The following is a 6369-nucleotide window of genomic DNA, read 5'->3' as shown; positions in this document are numbered from 1 at the left end:
ATGACCAGATGACAAAGGATTATCAGGATTTTCTTCCAGTTAGTGAGATTTCCAATATGATGGTGTAGGAAAGAGTGAGGAGGCCCTCGTTTGACAGATGAATCCATTAGAGAAATTGCATCAGATACACAAGTCTCTCTATGTATTTCCTGGTTTTTAATATGTTTATAAAGGCAGCATAGCTTTCATATCCACAACAAGAATATGATGCTAAATACCATGAACAGGTGTGACTAGTGATAATCAAAATGGCTGATGAAGGGGAAGTTTATTTTAGAACATGACAGCAGCAAAAATTCCCAGTAAAAGTTTAGTTAAGGTTATGACAGGAAAATTTGGTAATGTCTGAGAGTAAAGAGGGGTATCTTCTTTAAATTTACTGAATGTGCAATAGTTTTGATTAATAGGTATTTCTACTGCAGATAGTATTGTAGGTTCTTTTAGTTTATTGTGATTAGTATTTTTCTGGCTTTTGAATAGTTAAAAGAAGGGGAATCTTGTTGGAAAAAGTTTGTAAATCAAACCCCAAGGCATACTTATGTTAAATGTACCAGTCTTAGTACAATAAACAAGTGTCTTTACCTGCTTAGCTCACTGAGTGGAGGAGTTTGACACCTTAGTGCTGGTACTGCTCACTTTGTAAAGCCTTTGTGAGGCTTTTGTTCTGTCACAAAATCATTTGCTTTTATAAAAACATACGTTCTCATGAAAGCTAACGAAACACAAACTAGAAACAAAGTGCCACATTTTTGTCATTAGACCCTTTGTGATGTGAGGAAAGTAGGCCTTAGGGTTTTACTGTTATGGCCATCTGATGGCTGTTCAGTAGCCTATGTGAAATGAGTTAAAGGCAAATGGTAGTGTAAGTATGGTTCTTACCCATGTCCGATGACTATCAATCTCAGCAGAAAGGCCATAGCCACTGAATTACCCCAGCGGGGGTCCCACCATAAGGACTGAAGTACATTTTCTGAAAAAAGTGGGAGAAACTTGCCTTGCCTATGCTATTTCTGCTCTGTGGATACAGGATCTCTAGTCTTCAAGGTTGGCACCTTTCATAAGTATAACTATCGCTTCTAATCTTGTTTTTGGACTCTGGGCTTGTAAGGGCTCTGTGTGCCTTTAATACATTAGCACTTCACTCAGGTGTAGGGAACAAATGTAGATCACTTAACAAACAAAACAGAGTTGCATAGTCTGACTTGAGCCCCTAAGCAATTCATATTGTGACACCAGCATGCAACATTGGAAGTCTGCTCAGAAGAGGCCCAGAACTTCGAAAAATAAAATTGTCAAATGTCAGAGCTATGTAGGAAACCTTGAAAAGTGCCTGCCCTGGCCATGTTTGACTCTGTTGTTTGTCAGTCTCATGCTTTTGTAAACACTAACTTCATCCCCATCTTTAAAATTAAAATGTTAGTGTTAATATTACTTCAATTTGTGCAAGACAAGCTCTATTTGCACAAACTTAACCCTTTTCCTGGCCTAGTTTCTATAAGGTAGGTAAATATAAAATGAAATATGTCTTGCCAAGCCTCTGACCCATGCCACATTAGGCTTGCACCTGAATTAAATATTGAGTTAAAACTAAAGTTCACCCACCCTTAATCCTTGTTATCAATAATTTTTTTGGTCCTTGACCCACACTAGGTTTCTTCCCCCAAAATTTCCCACCATTGCTGCCAGTGGTAGCAACAGTAAGAAATGTTGGGTGGGGTGGAATCCTATACGGACAAACCTATAAATAGGCTTCAGGGTCCTTGTGTAGTGTTTGCGGCCCTGAATACATAAAGACCGCGTTTCTATAATTTTGAGTCCAAGGCTTGGTCTACCCACAGATTGTGAACCTATATAACTTATTTTGGTTAGAGGTAGCATAACTTTAAAAAAGGGGGGGGGGGGGGGGATTTAGTTACACCAATGCAATCCCTAGTGTGGACACAGTTATAACAATATAACTATGTATAGTTATAGCTTACTCTCCTTCCCATACATGAATAGCTGTGCTATGTAAGCATCTTCATACCAATGTAATTGCTTCGTCACTGGAGGGTTTATACCACTTTATACTGATGGCTGACTGGAGAACTAGTAGGATTGCAATACCTCAGCTGTGGGTACCATTAAAGTGTAAACTAATTACATGAGACCGAATGTGGGGTTTTTAAATTCAAACTGTTTTATACTTGTGGGGAGTAGGGTTAAAGGTGATCTGCAATGAGTTGTTAAAAATGCATATTTTGCCCCTTTATGATGCATAAAGAACTGGAAGGTGTTTTGGGGGAGTGGAAGGGCTATCTTTAGAAATACTAGGAATATCATATCTGGTTTTCTTTTTCTTCTGGAAGATTAATGGGTCCCAACTGTGGATTTGGAATTTAAGGAGAAGTGTGAAATCTTTACCAAACTTCCCTTCTCAAGTTTGTGTTAAATGTTTGAAAAACAAAAGAATTCAATCATCTGACTAAAAGGCTCTTCCATCTCTGAATTGCTCATATTTCACTGTTATGTAGTCCTAATTCCAACAGTCTCTAGTCTCCATCAAGATCCAAGATAGGCAAACCCACTATTAAGTCTCAGTTGAGCCTGCAACGTCAAAAGCCCTCCCAACACGAAGGGCAGAATCCAGGTCCAAGGGTTGTATCAGCACCAGTTCTCTCTCAATTGTTTGTTTCTGCATCTTTCCCCAAGGATGCAGAAAGACAGAGAGAGAGTGGTCCAGAGAGGAAGGATGGTTTGGTGGTTAGGGTGCTAGCCTGTGATTTGGGAGATCAGGTTCATTTCCTAGCTTCACTGCAGAATCCTTGTGTGATATTAGCAATTCGCTTACTCTCTCTGCCTCAATTCTACTGTAAAATGAGGCCAATGGCACTTTCCTATCTCACGGGTGCTGTGAAGATAAATACATTAAAAATGGTGAGTCACTCAAATATTACAATAAGGTGGGCCACATAAGTACCGTAGGTGGAAAGACAGAGCCGAAAGGCAGAATGTGACAGAGGGTCTGGGAAGGGATTTAGGAAGGTGTGGTTTTCAAAATAAAAACAAGAAACAATACAAATGCCTCAAACTATCCAATGACATGTTACCTGAATTGTAATGCAGAATTTGAGGTAGAATGGCCCCATTCCATTCCCCACTGACCCTTTCCATTTCTCTTATCTGCTCCATGCTTTATGGAAGTTTCCTATGGAATTTAACAAAGTGTGATTTTGAAGCCAATCTCTAGAATTCTGTAGCAGTGCTATGATCTCTCTCAAATTCTATAGGCCCTAAATCATCTGTGTAGGGCCCTATTTGACAGGGCCCTAGTGCCATCAGCCCTATTAAGTTAGAGCACTTTCATAAGGGCGGCATTTTGAAGGCCATAGGTTGCCATCTCCATGATGTTCTGCAGTTCAGTCATGGGACTAATTTCCACAAGCCTCAGATTAGACTTCCTTCCCACTTGATTCCTCTCTCCCCAGGGGCAAGGGCATCCCTCATTACAGTCCCAGACAGAACTGCTCTCCCCAGTAGCAATTACTGACATCTGATGCAGGAAGCTGCACCATGCATCCTGATGCTGGAATCCAGCCTCAGCATAAACTCCCAGAGAGTCTGTTTTTTCAGATCTCCTTAATATCTGAGGTCATTGGGTAATCTGGCAGGGTCTGGGGCCACTGGCAAGGTGGAGAGGTTTGGTTAGAAACTTCCAGCTGGTGTTGAAACTCCTACTGTTCCTTCTATGACTAAAGCAAGTTCAGAAGCCCCTGACCATCACAGTGTTATGCAAACCCTCTGAGCTCATTAATTGACTTGGAGGTGGGGCTAGCTAGTCCTCTGGCATAGCTGAAGGGCTCTGTCTTGACCAGCACATAAACTGGGTCTGGGTCTCCCATCTCCCCTTGTTGCGTCTTGTCCAGTTCAGGTCTCCTGTACCTGGAAAATCCAGGAAGAAGGCGGAAGCAGAACCATGTCCTAGGGGTATAACTCCATACTGATCAACATATCTCACGTACCCATGCCTTCCTCCTATTCTTGGTCTGATATCCCCATTTTGGTCTCAGGCAATCAATATACAGGGTGGTCAATATAATCTCCAGTCCCATCTTCCCTTTGTTCCCTACTCAGTGAATTAAGGTTCAGAATCACAAAGGTCTGTTTGGAGGACACAGCAGCTAAAAGAGAGAGAGATGCAGGTTGGAACTGCAGCAGTTGCCTAAATTAAGAGCGCCTGAGCAGGAGCTCAAGGGGTGGCTTAAAACGGCTGGCAGGCCGGATTTTGCCCACCCCTGGATTAGTGTCTGTCTCGCACCATCTAGTGGTGTATGACTGTACTTGCAATCACTGCCTTTGGAGGGATGACATGGAGGGAATTTAATTTTCATAGACTAATGTGGAAAACTTCTCACTTTCAAGGATAAAGATGAAACAACAGCATAATTCAGAGCATACTGGAGTGTCAAAAATAGGGGTCAAAAGTTATCACTGCATCTTGAATCAGTGTTTTCAGGGAATGGATATTAACCCTTTCCCCACCCATACGTTCTAGCGATGTACGGAAAGGAAGACATCTTTATCTTGCACTTTCCCTGACCCCAAAACTATCTCTGAGACATAACACTGACTTTTTAATCTGGGTGCTAGTGGCAGCAACTCCACATGAGGTGACAATCTGTGATAGCCATTTATGAACCCGAGTACCTTTTCTAAATTGGACATAGTTGTGTTGCTGGCAGTGCATTTAGAAGTGTACGGTGAGAGAGGATGGCTGGTGGCCAAGCCATTTCAAATATTGCCTCCTGCAGCTGCCTGCAGAGTACTGAACCACCAGTGGGCCTCGGGGTCACACAAGGTCTGAAGATATTTGTATCCATTAGACAAAGACAATGCATTTCTCTTTCAAACCTCAAACACAACTACAGGGATGGAGTACCTTTTTGTTCCTTCAGGACTTCTTTCCAAAATTAATGTGTCCACAGCAAATGAGAAGGAGGGTAAATAGGAGCTTTGGATTTATCTTCACTAAACCAGACATTATTTTATATCCCTAAAACCATTATTATCTATTAACAAATTCTTATAAGATTAATTGAAATCTATTCCAGCCCTTTCTCTGAAAAATGTCACTTCAATTTCAAGGTTTATAAAATATATTTGTCCAATTAGAAACGGACAAGAATTTGTCATATTCTTCTCACTCCTACAAAGAACATCACTGCCCTTTATGGGCTCCCAAATGTGCTTGTATTCCTGCTCTGAGCCCTCTGCCTCCACAGTCCCCTGAGGCCAACACTTAGGGTATATCCACACTGTAATCAGAGAGTGTGATTGCAGCTCATGTAGACATACTGTGACACTCTATACCCCAAAGCAACACCCTGGCACCCCCATATGTACCATGGTGATATGATTATGATATGTTTTGCACAAAATATGCCTTGTGAGGCATCATTCTAAAAGTTGTGATCTGTTGAACACTAACATACTGTTGGATTGTATGTGGAGTTATGAAGTTTTGCTATGTGTATGTTACTGAAATATGGTGTGAAGCTGGAAACACCCACAACCAGCCATTCAGGTACAACGGTGAAGAAGCCAGACTGTGTTGATGGCCCATTAAGGGGAATTCACAGTATCAAGGACTATCACAGGATCTATGTACAATGAAGACTTCTCAGAGATAGCATGTAAACAATGGACACCGCTTGACACATAGCAAAAGATCTTTCCAGCAAGCTGGAGGAACCTATAAAGGAGGAGAAATGACATCATCATTTGACCTCTTCCTTCCCCCACCCCAGCAACTCAAGACCTGGGAACATGTCTGGAGGACAAAGACTGAGCTGGGTAGGTGGTCCCAGGCTGGAAAGGAGAATCCCAGCCTGCATAGGAAGGAACTATACCATCCGGGTGAGACACTGCTTGATTCAAATCCTGTCTAGTTTATAGAACTCAAGTTGCGATTTTACTTTTATTTCTTAGGTAACAACTTTGATCTGTAGGCTTACTACTTATAATCACTTAAAATCTTTCTTTCTGTAGTTAATTAATCTGTTTTATATTTTACCTAAAACAGTGTGTTGCTTGAAGTGCTTGGGGAATCTGCTCAGTGTACAAAAGCTGGTGCACGTCCACTTTCCTTTGTAGAAGTGGCAGACCGCATAATAAACTGGTCAGGCTTCTGACCAGGGCAAGATGGTACAGCTCTGGGGTCCTAGGCTGGGGAGCCGGGGGAATTGGCTGGAGCCTCTCTGTCGTTGGTTTATGAGTGGCTAGGAGAAGCATTCATGTAATTCAGCTGGGTGTGTCCCTGCCTGTAGATATCTGTGCAAGCGCAGGACCTGGAGGGGTTTGCAGCTTGTCACAGCATCACAGTGTGAGAGG

Source organism: Natator depressus, chromosome 6 (genome assembly GCF_965152275.1).
Source record: "Natator depressus isolate rNatDep1 chromosome 6, rNatDep2.hap1, whole genome shotgun sequence".
Lineage (NCBI taxonomy): Eukaryota > Metazoa > Chordata > Testudines > Cheloniidae > Natator > Natator depressus.
Note: the sequence above shows the minus strand (reverse complement) of the source record.